This window comes from Arachis ipaensis, chromosome B4, assembly GCF_059453495.1.
Source record: "Arachis ipaensis isolate K30076 ecotype BB chromosome B4, ASM5945349v1, whole genome shotgun sequence".
In the NCBI taxonomy this organism is placed as follows: Eukaryota; Viridiplantae; Streptophyta; class Magnoliopsida; order Fabales; family Fabaceae; genus Arachis; species Arachis ipaensis.
The window spans coordinates 34,920,745-34,937,534 of NC_142439.1; the positions used below are offsets into that span (position 1 = coordinate 34,920,745).

A 16,790-nucleotide genomic window follows, 5' to 3' on the forward strand; every position below is an offset into this window, starting at 1 on the left:
GGATCAAGCTAAAGTGGAGGTAATTAAAAAATTACCACCACCTGCCAATGTTAAAGCAATCAGAAGCTTTCTAGGGCATGCAGGATTCTATAGGAGGTTTATAAAGGATTTTTTGAAAATTGCAAAACCTCTGAACAATCTGCTAGCTGCTGACACGCCATTTGTGTTTGATACAAAGTGTCTGCAGGTGTTTGAAACTCTGAAAGCTAAGCTGGTCACAGCACCAGTTATTTTTGTACCAGACTGGACATTACTATTCGAACTAATGTGTGATGCCAATGACCATGCCATTGGTGCAGTGCTGGGACAGAGGCATAACAAGCTTCTGCACATCATTTACCATGCCAACCGTGTTCTAAATGACGCACAAAAGAACTACACAACCACAGAAAAAGAGTTGCTTGCAGTGGTTTATGCCATTGACAAGTTTAGATCCTATTTAGTAGGTTCAAAGGTGATTTTGTATACTGACCATGCTTCTCTTAAATACCTGCTCACAAAGCAGGATTCAAAACCCAGGCTCATAAGATGGGTGTTGCTTCTGTAAGAGTTTGATATAGAAATAAGAGACAAAAAAGGAACAGAGAACCAGGTAGCTGATCACCTGTACTGGATAGAACCAGTAGCAGGGGCGTCCCTCCCTCCTACTGAGATCTCTGAGATCTTTCCAGATGACCAACTCTTCGCCATTCAGGAAGCACCATGGTTTGCAGACATTGCAAATTATAAAGCTGTGAGGTTCATACCTAAGGAGTACAGCAGGGTGCAAACAAAAAAACTAATTTCTGATGCAAAGTACTACTTATGGGATGAACCATATCTCTTTAAGAGATGTGCAGACAGAATTATCCGCAGATGCGTACCTAGAGAGGAGGTAAAGAAGATCCTATGGTATTGCCATGGATCACAGTATAGAGGACATTTCGGAGGTGAGCGAACAGCCACTAAGGTCCTCCAATCTGGCTTCTATTGGCCTACTCTCTATAGAGATACCCGAGAATTTGTGCGTAACTGTGACAGTTGCCAAAGAGCTGGCAACTTGCCCCATGGTTATGCCATGCCTCAACAAGGGATCTTAGAGATTGAGTTATTTGATGTATGGGGTATTGACTTCATGGGTCCTTTCCCACCATCATACTCAAACACTTACATTCTGGTGGCAGTAGATTACATATCTAAATGGGTAGAAGCAATTGCCATACCCACTAACGATACTAAGACAGTGCTGAAGTTCCTCCAGAAACATATCTTCAGCAGGTTTGGTATCCCCAGAGTACTAATCAGTGACGGGGGCACTCATTTCTGCAATAAACAGCTTTACTCTGCTATGGTCCGATATGGAATTAGCCATAAAGTAGCAACTCCATATCATCCACAGACAAATGGATAGGCTGAAGTCTCTAATAGAGAACTAAAAAGAATCCTGGAATGGACTGTAATTGCCTATAGAAGGGATTGGGCAAAAAGCTTGGATGATGCTCTATGGGCATACAGAACAGCATTCAAGACTCCTATAGGAACCTCTCCATACCAGCTTGTGTATGGCAAGGCCTGTCATCTGCCCGTGGAACTGGAACATAAGGCCTACTGGGCAACCAGATTCCTAAACCTACATGCTAAGTTAGCTGGAGAGAAATGATTGCTCCAGCTGAATGAGCTAGAGGAATTCAGACTCAATGCTTTTGAAAATGCAAAAATTTATAAGGAGAAAGCAAAAAGGTGGCATGACAAGAAACTGTCATCTAAAGTCTTTGAACCAGGACAGAAGGTTCTGCTGTTTAACTCTAGGCTTAGACTATTCCCCAGAAAATTGAAATCCCGATGGAGGGGACCATATGTGATTACAAGTGTATCACCATATGGATATGTTGAGCTTCAGGATATTGACTCTGACAAAAAGTTCATTGTTAATGGACAGAGAATCAAACATTATCTTGAAAGCAATTTTGAGCAAGAATGCTCAAAACTGATACTAGAATAAAGCTCAGTCAAGGTCCAGCTAAAGACAATAAAGAAGCGCTTGCTGGGAGGCAACCCAGCCATTAGCAAGTTATTTGTTTTAATTAATACTTATAGAATTTTGATATAAATTTTCTTCAAGATTAATCATCAAATTGTAGGAATTCACAGAGTTACAGAAGGATTCAGTGCAAAAAACAGAGAAAAAGAGCTCACTGGCAAGAAAACGCCAGTAAGGGGCATTTTGGGCGTTAAACGCCAGAATGAAAACCATTCTGGGCATTTAACGCCAGTAAAGATACCATTTTGGGTGTTAAACGCCAGAATGGGTACCATTCTGGACGTTTAATACCAGAATTGCAGCATCCTGGGCGTTCAGAAAAACGCCCAGTAACAAAAGATTTCTGGCGTTTAACGCCAGTCAAGGTACCTGGCTGGGCGTTAAACGCCCACAATGGCCAATATATCGGCGTTAAACGCCAGAAAGGTAGGGGGAAAGGATTTTGTTTTCCACTTCAAAATTTTTCAAATTTTCATGTTTTGACTCATAATTTTCTGCATAAACATGTTACAAATTTTCATCATTTACCTTTAATTTTCAAAAATTCAACAATTTTCTAAATCCCATTTTAATTTTCTTTCAAATCCTTCCCAAATCTTCTTCAAAAACTCAAGTATCTTTTCAATTTCTTACCAAATATTTTCCAACTCATCATATCATCTCTTAATTGTTAGATGCATCAACAAATTTTCAGATTTAACCTCTTTATATCTTTTCCATTTAAAAATCTCACTTTTTTCATATCATGGTTCTATTTTTTTTCACCAATCATATTTTTATGTCATATCTTTTTCAAATTTTCGAAATCCCTCCCCTCCACTTTTAAATAAACATTTGGCCATCCCCACTAATGAGCGGATAATTTATACGCTTTTTGGCATTGTTTTTACATAGTTTTCAGTATGATTTAGCTAGTTTTTAGTATATTTTTATTAGTTTTAATTAAAATTCACATTTCTTGACTTTACTATGAGTTTGTGTATTTTTCTGTGATTTCAGGTATTTTCTGGCTGAAATTGAGGGACTTGAGCAAAAATCAAATTCAAAGGTTGAAGAAGGACTGCAGATGCTGTTGGATTCTGACCTCCCTGCACTCAAAGTGGATTTTCTGGAGCTACAGAATTCCAAATGGCGCGCTCTCAAGTGCGTTGGAAAGTAGACATTCAGGGCTTTCCAGCAATATATAATAGTCCATACGTTTCCCAATTTTAGATGACGCAAACTGGCGTTCAACGCCAGTTCCATGCTGCATTCTGGAGTTAAACGCCAGAAACAGGTTGCAAAGTGGAGTTAAACGCCAGAAACAGGTTACAAACTGGCGTTCAACTCCAAGAGAAGCCTCTACACGTGTAAAGCTCAATGCTCAGCCCAAGAACACACCAAGTGGGCCCTGGAAGTGGATTTCTGCATCATTTACTTATCTCTGTAAACCCTAGTAACTAGTTTAGTATAAATAGGACTTTTTACTATTGTATTTAAATCTATGGACATTTAGTTCTTAGATCATGGGGGCTGGCCATTCGGCCATGCCTGGACCTTATCACTTATGTATTTTCAACGGTAGAATTTCTACACTCCATAGATTAAGGTGTGGAGCTCTGCTGTTCCTCAAGAATTAATGAAAAGTACTACTGTTTTTCTATTCAATTCAACTTATTCCACTTCTAAGATATTCATTTGCACCTCAATATAATGGATGTGATGATCGTGACAGTCATCATCATTCTCAACTCATGAACGCGTGCCTGACAACCACTTCTGTTCTACCTTAGATTGAATGGATATCTCTTGGATATCTAATACAGGGAACCGAGTCCGAGTTATTAGTGTCTTCGTGGTATAAGTTAGAACCCATGGATGGCCATTCCTGAGATCCGGAAAGTCTAAACCTTGTCTGTGGTATTCCGAGTAGGATCTGGGAAGGGATGGCTGTGACGAGCTTAAAACTCGCGAGTGCTGGGTGTAGTGACAGACGCAAAAGGATCAATGGATCCTATTCCAGTATGATCGAGAACCGACAGATGAATAGCCGTGCCGTGACAGAGCATCTTGGACCATTTTCACTGAGAGGACGGGAAGTAGCCATTGACAACGGTGATGCCCAACATACAGCTTGCCATGGAAATGAGTAGGAAGGATTGGATGAAGACAGCAAGAAAGCAGAGGTTCAGAGGGACGAAAGCATCTCTATACGCTTATCTGAAATTCTCACCAATGAATTGCATAAGTACCACTATCCTATTTTATATTTTATTTATCTTTTACTTATCAATTCATAAAATCAATTGAATCCGCCTGACTGAGATTTACAAAGTAACCATAGCTTGCTTCAAGCCGACAATCTCCGTCGGATCGACCCTTACTCACGTAAGGTTTATTACTTGGACGACCCAGTGCACTTACTGGTTAGTTGTACGAAGTTGTGAAACAGAATTAAGATCATGAACGTGCGTATTGAGTTTTTAGCGCCGTTACCAAGGAAGTAATGATCACGATTTCGCACACCAAGTTTTTGGCGCCGTTGCCTGGGGATTGTTCGAGTTTGGACAACTGACGGTTCATCTTGTTGCTCAGATTAGGTAATTTTATTTTAATTTTAAGCTTTTTATTTCTTATTTTCGAAAAATACAAAAAAATATTTCTTCTTTTTCGTTTTTCCCAATTAATTTTCGAAAAAATAAAAAAAAAAGATTAATAAAATCATAAAAACCAAAAATAATTTGTATTTCTTGTTTGAGTCTAGAGTCAACTTTTAAGTTTGGTGTCAATTGCATCTTTTTAATTTTCTAAAAATTATTTTCAAAAATTTCATGCATTGCATTCTTCATGATCTTCAAGTTGTTCTTGGCCAGTCTTCTTGTTTGATCTTCATATTTTCTTGTTTTGTGTCTTTTCTTGTTTTTCATATGCATTCTTGAAACATTAATGTCTAAAGAATAAATTTTTTTTTTAAGTTTGGTGTCTTGTATGTTTTCTTTTCTTGAAAATTTTTCAAAAATAAGTTCTTGGTGTTCATCTTGACATTCAAAGTGTTCTTGGTGTTCATCTTGACATTCATAGTGTTCTTGGTGTTCATCTTGACATTCAAAGTGTTCTTGGTGTTCATATGCATCACATGTTTTGATCCAAAATTTTCATGCATTGAGTCTTTTTTTATTGTTTTTCTTTTTCATCATTAAAGATTCAAAAATAAAAAAAATATCTTTCCCTTATTTCACTCATAAATTTCGAAAATTTGGATTGACTTTTTCAAAACTTTTTAAAAATCCAATTGTTTCTTATGAGTCAAGTCAAATTTTCAATTTGAAAATCTTATCTTTTTGAAAAATCTTTTTCAAAAATCAAATCTTTTTCACTTTTTTTTCATAATTTTCGAAATTTTCAAATTAATTTTCAAAATCTTTTTCTTATTTTTATCTCATATTTTCGAAATTAATACTAACTTTTAATATTTTGATTTAAAAATCTCAAGTTGTTACTTGCCTATTAAGAAAGGTTCATTCTTTAATTTTTAAAATCCTATCTTTTAGTTTCTTGTTAGTCAAGTAATCAACTTTAATTTTCAAAAATCAAATCTTTTTAATTTCTTTTTTAAATCTTTTTCAAATTAAGTTTCAATCATATCTTTTTCAAAATTAATTTCAAAATCTTTTCTAACTTCTTTTCTAACTTCCTATCTTTTCAAAATTTAATTTTCAAATCTTTTTCAATCAATCCTATCTTTTTGTTTCAATCACATCTTTTAAAATTTCAATCAGATCTTTTTCAAAATTTGATTTCAAAATCTTTTTTTAACTTCTTATCTTTTTCAAAATTTGATTTTCAAATATTTTTCAATTAACCACTTAACTTTTTGTTTGATTCTTATCTTTTTCAAAACTACCTAACTAACTCTCTACCTTTAATTTTCGAAAATTCCTTCCCTCTTTTTCAAAATTTCATTTTAATTAACTAATTGTTTTAATTTTAATTTAATTTTAATTATTAATTTTCGAATTTTAAATTTAATTTTAAAATATTTTTATTTTGTTTAATTTTTGAGTTCCTTTCTTATCTCTCATCTCCTTCTATTTATTTATTCATCTACTAACACTTCTCCTCACCCAAAAATTCGAACCCCTTCTTCTCCTCTGAGTTCGAATTCTTCTCTTCTTCATTCTTTTTCTTCTTTTCTTCTACTCACACAAGGGGACCTCTATACTGTGGTAAAAAGGATCCCTATTATTATTTTCTGTTCCCTTCTTTTTCATATGAGCAGGAGCAAGGACAAGAACATTCTTGTTGAAGCTGATCCAGAACCTGAAAGGACTCTGAAGAGAAAACTAAGAGAAGCTAAAATACAACAATCCAGAGACAACCTTACAGAAATTTTCGAAAAGGAAGAGGAGATGGCAGCCGAAAATAATAATAATGCAAGGAAGATGCTTGGTGACTTTACTGCACTTAATTCCAATTTACATGGAAGAACCATCTCAATCCCTACCATTGGAGCAAACAATTTTGAGCTTAAACCTCAATTAGTTTCTCTGATGCAACAGAATTGCGAATTTCATGGACTTCCATCTGAAGATCCTTTTCAGTTCTTGACTGAATTCTTACAGATCTGTGACACTGTTAAGACCAATGGGGTTGATCCCGAGGTCTACAGGCTTATGCTTTTCCCGTTTGCTGTAAGAGACAGAGCTAGAGTGTGGTTGGACTCTCAACCTAAAGATAGCCTGAACTCTTGGGATAAGCTGGTCACATCTTTCTTAGCCAAGTTCTTTCCTCCTCAAAAGCTTAGTAAGCTTAGAGTGGATGTTCAAACCTTCAGACAGAAAGAAGGTGAATCCCTCTATGAAGCTTGGGAGAGATATAAGCAACTGACCAAAAAGTGTCCTTCTGACATGCTTTCAGAATGGACCATCCTGGATATATTCTATGATGGTCTGTCTGAATTAGCTAAGATGTCGTTGGATACTTCTGCAGGTGGATCCATCCACCTAAAGAAAACGCCTGCAGAAGCTCAAGAACTCATTGACATGGTTGCTAATAACCAGTTCATGTACACTTCTGAGAGGAATCCTGTGAGTAATGGACACCTCAGAAGAAGGGAGTTCTTGAAGTTGATACTCTGAATGCCATATTGGCTCAGAACAAAATATTGACTCAGCAAGTCAATATGATTTCTCAGAGTCTGAATGGAATGCAAGCTGCATCCAACAGTACTCAAGAGGCATCTTTTGAAGAAGAAGCTTATGATCTTGAGAACCCTGCAATAGCAGAGGTGAATTACATGGGTGAACCCTATGGAAACACCTATAATCCCTCATGGAGAAATCACCCAAATCTCTCATGGAAGGATCAACAAAAGCCTCAACAGGGCTTTAATAATGGTGGAAGAAACAGGTTTAGCAATAGCAAACATTTTCCATCATCCACTTAGCAAAAGACAGAGAGTTCTGAGCAGACCCCATCTAGCTTGGCAAATATAGTCTCTGGTCTATCTAAGGTCACTCTAAGTTTCATGAATGAAACAAGGTCCTCCATTAGAAATTTGGAAGCACAAGTGGGCCAGCTGAGTAAAAGAGTCACTGAAACTCCTCCTAGTACTCTCCCAAGCAATACAGAAGAAAATCCAAAGAGAGAGTGCAAAGCCATTGATTTAATCATCATGGCCGAACCTACAAGGGAGGAGGAGGACGTGAATCCTAGTGAGGAAGACCTCATGGGACGTCCAGTGATCAATAAGGAGTTTCCCTCTGAGGAACCAAAGGAATCTGAGGCTCATCTAGAGACCATAGAGATTCCATTGAACCTCCTTATGCCATTCATGAGCTCTGATGAGTATTCTTCTTCTGAAGAGAATGAGGATGTTACTGAAGAGCAAGTTGCCAAGTACCTTGGTGCAATCATGAAGCTGAATGCCAAATTATTTGGTAATAAGACTTGGGAAGATGAACCTCCCTTGCTCATCAATGAACTAAGTGACCTGGATCAACTGAAATTGCCTCAGAAGAAACAGGATCCTAGAAAGTTCTTAATACCTTGTACCATAGGCACCATGACCTTTGAAAAGGCTCTATGTGACCTTGGGTTAGAGATAAACCTCATGCCACTCTCTGTAATGGAGAAACTGGGAATCTTTGAGGTGCAAGTTGCCAGAATCTCATTAGAGATGGCAGACAACTCAAGAAAACAGGCTTATGGACAAGTAGAGGACGTTTTAGTAAAGGTTGAAGGCCTTTACATCCCTGCTGATTTCATAATCCTAGACACTGGGAAGGATGAGGATGAATCCATCATCCTTGGAAGACCCTTCCTAGCTACAGTAAGAGCTGTGATTGATGTGGACAGAGGAGAGTTAGTCCTTCAACTGAATAAGGACAACCTTGTGTTTCAAACTCAAGGATCTCTTTCTGTAACCATGGAGAGGAAGCATGAAAATCTTCTCTCACTGCAGAGTCAACAAAAGCCCCCACAATCAAACTCTAAGTTTGGTGTTGGGAGGTCCCAACCTTGCTCTGATTATCTGTGAGGCTCCATGAGAGCTCACTGTCAAGCTATTGACATTAAAGAAGCGCTTGTTGGGAGGCAACCCAATGTTATTTAATCATCTTTATTTTATTTTCTCTTTGTTATTTCATGTTTTATTAGGTTGATGATCATGTGGAGTCATGGTATGCGAAATTGTGATCATCAACAATGGCGCCAAAGGACTTGGAGCTCTTAAACATGAATCACACTTTGTCACAATTCCACACAACTAACCAGCAAGTGCACTGGGTCGTCCAAGTAATAAACCTTACGTGAGTAAGGGTCGATCCCACGGAGACTGTTGGCTTGAAGCAAGCTATGGTCACCTTGTAAATCTCAGTCAGGCTAATTCAGATGGTAATGGAGAATTGATAATTAAAAGATAAATAAAGCGTAAAATAAAGATAGAGATACTTATGTAATTCTTTGGTTGGAATTTTAGATAAGCGTATGAAGATGCTTTGTTCCTCCTGAACCTCTGCTTTCCCATTGCCTTCTTCCAATCATTCATACTCCTTTCCATGGCAAGCTTTATGTTGGGCATCACTGTTGTCAATGGTTACTTCCCGTCCTCTCAGTGAAAACGTTCCAAATGTGCTGTCACCGCACGACTAATCATCTGTCGGTTCTCGATCATGTTAGAATAGGATCCATTGATCCTTTTGTGTCTGTCACACGCCCAACAATCGCGAGTTTGAAGCTTGTCACAGTTATCCCTTCCCAGATCCTACTCAGAATACCACAGACAAGGTTTAGACGTTCCGGATCTCAGGAATGGCCGCCAATAATTCTAGCCTATACCACGAAGGTTCTAATCTTAGATTAAAAACCCAAGAGATACGCATTCAAGCCATTGCTAGTAGAACAGAGGTGGTTGTCAGGCACATGTTCATAGGTGAGAATGATGATGAGTGTCACGGATCATCACATTCATCAAGTTGAAGAACGAATGAATATCTTAGAGAAGAAGTAGGCGTGAATTGAATAGAAAAACAGTAGTACTTTGCATTAATTCATGAAGAACAGCAGAGCTCCACACCTTAATCTATGGTGTGTAGAAACTCCACCGTTGAGAGTACATAAGAACAAGGTCTAGGCATGGCCATGAGGCCAGCCCCCAAACATGAAAAGGTCTATCCAAGTATTATAAAAGATTTTCCAAAGATGAAAATACAATAGCAAAATGTCCTATTTATAGAAAACTAGTAGCCTAGGGTTACAGAAATAGGTAATTAATGCAGAAATCTTCTTCCGGGCCCACTTGGTGTGTGCTTGGGCTGATCATTGAAGCTTCCATGTGTAGAGACTTTTCTTGGAGTTAAACGCCAGCTTTTGTGCCAGTTTGGGCGTTTAACTCTAGCTTTTGTGCCAGTTCTGGAGTTAAACGCCAGAATTCTTGAGCTGACTTAGAACGCCTGTTTGGGCCATCAAATCTCGGGCAAAGTATGGACTATTATATATTGCTGGAAAGCCCAGGATGTTTACTTTCCATCACAATTGAGAGCGCACCAATTGGGCTTCTGTAGCTCCAGAAAATCCACTTTGAGTGCAGGGAGGTCAGAATCCAACAGCATCTGCAGTCCTTTTTCAGCCTCTGAATCAGATTTTTGCTCAGGTCCCTCAATTTCAGCCAGAAAATACCTGAAATCACAGAAAAACACACAAACTCATAGTAAAGTCCAGAAGAGTTATTTTTATTTAAAAACTAATAAAAATATAATAAAAACTAATTAAAATATACTAAAAACATACTAAAAACAATTCCAAAAAGCGTATAAATTATCCTTTCATCTCAACACCAAACTTAAATTGTTGCTTGTCCCCAAGCAACTGAAAATCAAATAGGATAAAAAGAAGAGAATATACAATGAATTCCAAAAACATCTATGAAGATCAGTATTAACTAGAAGAGCGGGGCTTTTAGCTTTTTTCTTCTGAACAGTTTTGGCATCTCACTTTATTCCTTGAAGTTCAGAATGATTGGCATCTATAGGAACTCAGAATCCGGATAGTGTTATTGATTCTCCTAGTTAAGTATGTTGATTCTTGAACACAACTACTTTATGAGTCTTGGCCGTGGCTCTAAGCACTTTGTTTTCCAGTATTACCACCGGATACATAAATGCCACAGACACATAACTGGGTGAACTTTTTCAGAATGTGACTCAGCATTGCTAGAGTCCCCAATTAGAGGTGTCCAGGGTTCTTAAGCACACTCTTCTTTTTGCTTTGGACCTCGACTTTAACCGCTCAGTCTCAAGTTTTTACTTGACACCTTCACGCCACAAGCACATGGTTAGGGACAGCTTGGTTGAGCCGCTTAGGCCAGGATTTTATTCCTGTGGGCCCTCCTATCCACTGATGCTCAAAGCCTTGGATCCTTTTTATCACCCTTGCCTTTTGGTTTAAAGGGGTATTGGCTTTTTTTGCTTGCTTTTCTTTTTCTTTCTTTTTCTTTTCTCTTTTTTTTTCGCCTCTTTTTTTTTTCTGCAAGCTTTTCACTGCTTTTTCTTGCTTCAAGAATCAATTTTATGATTTTTCAGATCATCAGATAACATTTCTCCTTTTCCCATCATTGTTTCAAGAGCCAACAATTTTAACATTCTTTAAACAACAAATTCAAAAATATGCACTGTTCAAGCATTCATTCAGAAAAACAATAGTATTGCCACCACATCAAAATAATTAAACTGTTTTAAAATTTGAAATTCATGCACTTCTTTTTCTTTTTCAATTAAAAACATTTTTCATTTAAGAAAGGTGATGGATTCATTTTCATAGCTTCATGGCATAGACACTTAGACACTAATGATCATGTAATAAAGACACAAACATAAATAAACATAAGCATAAAAATTCGAAAAACAGGAAAATAAAGAACAAGGAAATTAAAGAACGGGTCCACCTTAGTGATGGCGGCTTGTTCTTCCTCTTGAAGATCTTATGGAGTGCTTGAGCTCCTCAATGTCTCTTTCTTGCCTTTGTTGGTCCTCTCTCACGGTTCTTTGGTCTTCTCTAATTTCATGGAGGAGGATGGAATGCTCTTGGTGCTCTACCCTTAGTTGTCCCATGTTGGAACTTAATTCTCCTAGGGAGGTGTTGATTTGCTCCTAATAGTTTTGTGGAGGAAAATACATCCCTTGAGGCATCTCAGGGATTTCATGATGAGGAAATTCCTCATGCTCTTGTCCATGAGTGGGATCTCTTGTTTGCTCCATCCTTTTCTTAGTGATGGGCTTGTCCTCATCAATGAGAATGTCTCCCTCTATGTCAATTCCAACTGAATTGCAGAGGTGACAAATGAGGTGAGGGAAGGCTAACCTTGCCACAGTAGAGGACTTGTCTGCCACTTTGTAGAGTTCTTGGGATATAACCTCATGAACTTCTACTTCCTCTCTAATCATGATGCTATGAATCATGATAGCCCGGTCTATAGTAACTTCAGATCGGTTGCTAGTAGGAATGATTGAGCGTTGGATAAACTCCAACCATCCCCTAGCCACGGGCTTGAGGTCATGCCTTCTTAGATGAACCGGCTTTCCTCTTGAATCACTCTTCCATTGAGTGCCCTCTTCACAGATGTCCATTAGGACTTGGTCCAACCTTTGATCAAAGTTGACCCTTCTAGTGTATGGGTGTGCATCTCCTTGCATCATGGGCAAGTTGAATGCCAACCTTACATTTTCTGGACTAAAATCTAAGTATTTCCCTCGGACCATTGTAAGCCAATTCTTAGGATCCGGGTTCACATTTTGATCATGGTTCTTGGTGATCCATGCATTGGCATAGAACTCTTGAACCATTAAGATTCTGACTTGTTGAATGGGGTTGGTGAGAACTTCCCAACCTCTTCTTCGGATCTCATGTTGGATCTCCGGATATTCGCCCTTTTTGAGCTTAAAAGGGACCTCAGAGATCACCTTCTTCTTGGCCACAACTTCATAGAAGTGGTCTTGATGCACCCTTGAGAGGAATCTCTCCATCTCTCATGACTCGGAGGTGGAAGCTTTTGTCTTCCCTTTCCTCTTTCTAGAGGTTTCTTCGGCCTTTGGTGCCATTAATGGTTATAGAAAAACAAAAAAGCTTTAGCTTTTACCACACCAAACTTAGAAGGTTGCTCGTCCTCGAGCAAAAGAAGAAAGAAGAGAGTAGAAGAAGAAGAAATAGAGGAGATGGAGGGGGCTTTGTGTTTCGGCCAAGGAGGATGGGTAGTGTGTATGTTGTGTGAAAATGAAGGAGTGAAGATGGGTTTGGAGAGGGGGGTATGGTTTGGCCATTATGGGTGGGTTTGGGTGGGAAAGTGGTTTGAATTTGAATGGTGAGGTAGGTGGGGTTTTATAAAGGATGGATGTGAGTGGTGAAGAGAATGGTGGGATTTGATAGGTGAGGGTTTTTGGGGAAGAGGTATTGAGGTGATTGGTGAATGGGTGAAGAAGAGAGAGAGAGATGAGGTAGATGGGGATCCTGTGGGGTCCACAGATCCTGAGGTGTCAAGGATTTCTCATCCCTGCACCATGTGGCGTGCAAAACGCCCCTTGCTGCCAATCCTGGCGTTAAACGCCAGGCTCCTGCCCATTTCTGGTGTTTAACGCCAGCTTCTTGCCCATTCCTGGCGTTAAACGCCAGTCTGGTGCCCATTTCTGGCGTTAAACGCCCAGAATGGTGCCAGACTGGGCGTTTAACGCCCATTCTGCTACCCTTACTGGCGTTTAAACGCCAGTAAATTTCTCCTCCAAGGTGTTCTGTTTTTTTTTTTTTTTTCAATTGTTTTTATGACTTCACATGATTATCAACCTATAGAAAACCTAAAATAACAAAAGAAAATAGAAATTTAACATAGATAAGTAAAAATTGGGTTGCCTCCTAACAAGCGCTTCTTTAATGTCAATAGCTTGACAGTGGGCTCTCATGGAGCCTCACAGATGTTTAGAGCAATGTTGGAACCTCCCAACACCAAACTTAGAGTTTGAATGTCGGGGTTCAACACCAAACTTAAAGTTTGGTTGTGGCCTCCCAACACTAAACTTAGAGTTTGACTGTGGGGGCTCTGTTTGACTCTGTATTGAGAGAAGCTCTTCATGCTTCCTCTCCATGGTGACAGAGGGATATCCTTGAGCTTTAAACACAAGGGAGTCTTCATTCACTTGAATGATCAATTCTCCTCTGTCAACATCAATCACAGCTTTTGCTGTGGCTAGGAAGGGTCTGCCAAGGATGATGGATTCATCCATACACTTCCCAGTCTCTAGGATTATGAAGTCAGCAGGGATGTAGTGGCCTTCAACTTTTACCAAGACATCCTCTACAAGTCCATAAGCCTGTTTCTTTGAATTATCTGCCATCTCCAGTGAGATTCTTGCAGCTTGTACTTCAATGATCCCTAGCTTCTCCATTACAGAGAGAGGCATGAGGTTTATGCTTGACCCTAGGTCACACAGAGCCTTCTCAAAGGTCATGGTGCCTATGGTACAAGGTATTGAAAACTTTCTAGGATCTTGTCTCTTCAGAGGTAATCTCTGCCTAGTCAAGTCATCCAGTTCTTTAATGAGCAATGGAGGTTCATCCTCCCAAGTCTCATTACCAAATAACCTGGCATTTAGCTTCATGATTACTCCAAGGTACTTAGCAACTTGCTCTTCAGTAACATCTTCATCCTCTTCAGAGGAAGAATACTCATCAGAGCTCATGAATGGCAAAAGTAAATTTAATGGAATCTCTATGGTCTCAGTCTGAGCCTCAGATTCCCATGGTTCCTCATTAGGGAACCCTATGGAGGTCAGTGGACGTCCATTTAGGTCTTCCTCAATGGAGATCACTGCCTCTTCCTCCTCTCCAGGTTCAGCCGTGTGGGACGTGTTTATGGCCTTGCGCTCTCTCTTTGGATTCTCTTCTGTATTGCTTGGGAGAATACTAGGAGGGAGTTCAGTAATTTTCTTACTCAGCTGACCCACTTGTGCCTCAAAATTTCTAATGGAGGACCTTGTTTCAGTCATGAAACTTTGAGTGGTTTTGATTAGATCAGAGACTATTGTTGCTAAGTCAGAGTGACTTTGCTTAGAATTCTCTGTCTGTTACTGAGAAGATGATGAAAAAATGCTTGCTATTGCTAAACCTGTTTCTTCCACCATTATTGTTGTTGAAACCTTGTTGAGGTCTCTGTTAATCCTTCCATGAGAGATTTGGATGATTTCTCCATGAAGGATTATAGGTGTTTCCATAGGGTTCTCCCATGTAATTCACCTCTTCCATTGCTGGGTTCTCAGGATCATAAGTTTCTTCTTCAGAGGAAGCTTCCTTAGTACTGCCTGTTGCAGCTTGCATTCTAGACAGACTCTGAGAAATCATATTGACTTGTTGGGTCAATATTTTATTTTTTTGCCAATATGGCATTCAGAGTATCAATCTCAAGAACTCCTTTCTTCTAAGCTATCCCTTTATTCACAGGATTCCTTTCAGAAGTGTACAAGAATTGGTTATTTGTAACCATTTCAATGAGTTCCTGAGCTTCTGCAGGCGTCTTCTTCAGATGAAGAGATCCTCCAGCAGAGCTATCCAATGACATCTTGGATAGTTCAGACAGACCATCATAGAAGATACTTATGATGCTCCATTCTGAAAGTATGTCAGAAGGGAACCTTCTGATCAATTACTTGTATCTTTCCCAAGCTTCATAGAGGGATTCACCTTCCTTCTGTCTGAAGGTTTGGACTTCCACTCTAAGCTTGCTCAATTTTTGAGGTGGAAAGAACTTTGCCAAGAAGGCATTGACTAGCTTTTCCCAAGAGTTCAGGCTTTCTTTAGGTTGTGAATCCAACCATGTCCTAGCTCTGTCTCTTACAGCAAAAGGACAAAGCATAAGTCTGTAGACTTCAGGGTCAACCCCATTGGTCTTGACAGTGTCACAGATTTGCAAGAATTCAGCTAAGAACTGATGAGGATCTTCCAATGAAAGTCCATGAAACTTGCAATTCTGTTGCATTAGAAAAACTAATTGAGGCTTAAGCTCAAAGTTGTTTGCTCTAATGGCAGGGATTGAGATGCTTCTCCCATAGAATTCGGGAGTAGGTGCAGTAAAGTCACCAAGCACCTTCCTTGCATTGTTGGCATTGTTGTTTTCGGCTGCCATGGTTTCTTCTTCCTTAAAAAGCTCTGTTAGGCCCTCTAAAGAGAATTGTGCTTTAGCTTCTCTTAGCTTTCTCTTCAAGGTCCTCTCAGGTTCAGGATCAGCTTGAACAAGTATGCCTTTATCTTTGTTCCTGCTCATATGAAAGAGAAGAGAACAAGAAAGTAGGAAATCCTCTATGTCACAGTATAGAGATTTCTTGAGGTGTCAGAGGAAAAGAAGAATAGAAGGAGGAGGTAGATAGAAGAGAATTCGAACATATAAAGAAGGAGGGAGTTCGAATTGCACCTTGAGGAAGAGTGTTAGTCCTTTAAATAGAAGGATGTAAGAAGAGGGGAAGAATTTTCGAAATTAAAGTAAAAGATTTTGAAATAATTAAAAGAAATTTTGAAAATTTGATTGATGATTTTCGAAAACTAAAATTGGGAAAGAAATTAAGTGATTTTGAAAAAATATTTTGAAATTAGAAATTAAAAAGATATGATTGAAAATTAATTTTGAAAAAGATGTGATTGAAAAGATATATGATTGAGAAGATATGATTGAAAATCAGACTAAAAAGAGAAAGTTTTAAAATTAAAGTTGATTACTTGACTAACAAAAATTTTGAAGATATGATTCTAGAATTAAAACTTTTGATCCTTTCTTAATAGGCAAGTAACAACTTGAAAATTTTGAAGTAAATCATTAATTATGGCAAGGATTTTCGAAAATTATAATAATAAAAAAATGGAAAGAAATTGATTTTGAAGAGATATGATTGAAAAGATATGATTTGAAAAAGATTTGATTTTGAAAAATTATGAAAATTTGAAAAAGATTTGAATTAAAAACAAAATCTTTCCTCTAGTGTCCTTCTGGCGTTTAAACGCCAGTTTTCCTTCTTCACTGGGCGTTTTGAACGCCCAGCTTTTTCTGTTTGATTCCTCTGCTGAATGTTCTGAATCTTCAATTCTCTGTATTATTAACTTGAAAAGACACAATTTTGAAAATATTTTTGGATTTTTAATGATGAGAAATAATAAGAAAATGCAACTAAGATCAAATAAACAATGCATGCAAGACACCAAACTTAGAAGTTTGTATACTAAGGACTATAACAAATTGAAAATGCATGTAAGAAACAACAAA

General features: G+C 38.4%; 1 non-coding gene across 1 annotated transcript; it reads right to left on the reverse strand.

The window, feature by feature from the left end:
- Positions 1 to 6,804: 6,804 nt before the first annotated feature.
- On the reverse strand, positions 6,805 to 6,912 carry LOC148567158 (small nucleolar RNA R71). The gene has a single exon (XR_015882039.1). It is a non-coding gene; the product is annotated as a small nucleolar RNA R71 (small nucleolar RNA).
- Positions 6,913 to 16,790: the final 9,878 nt, after the last annotated feature.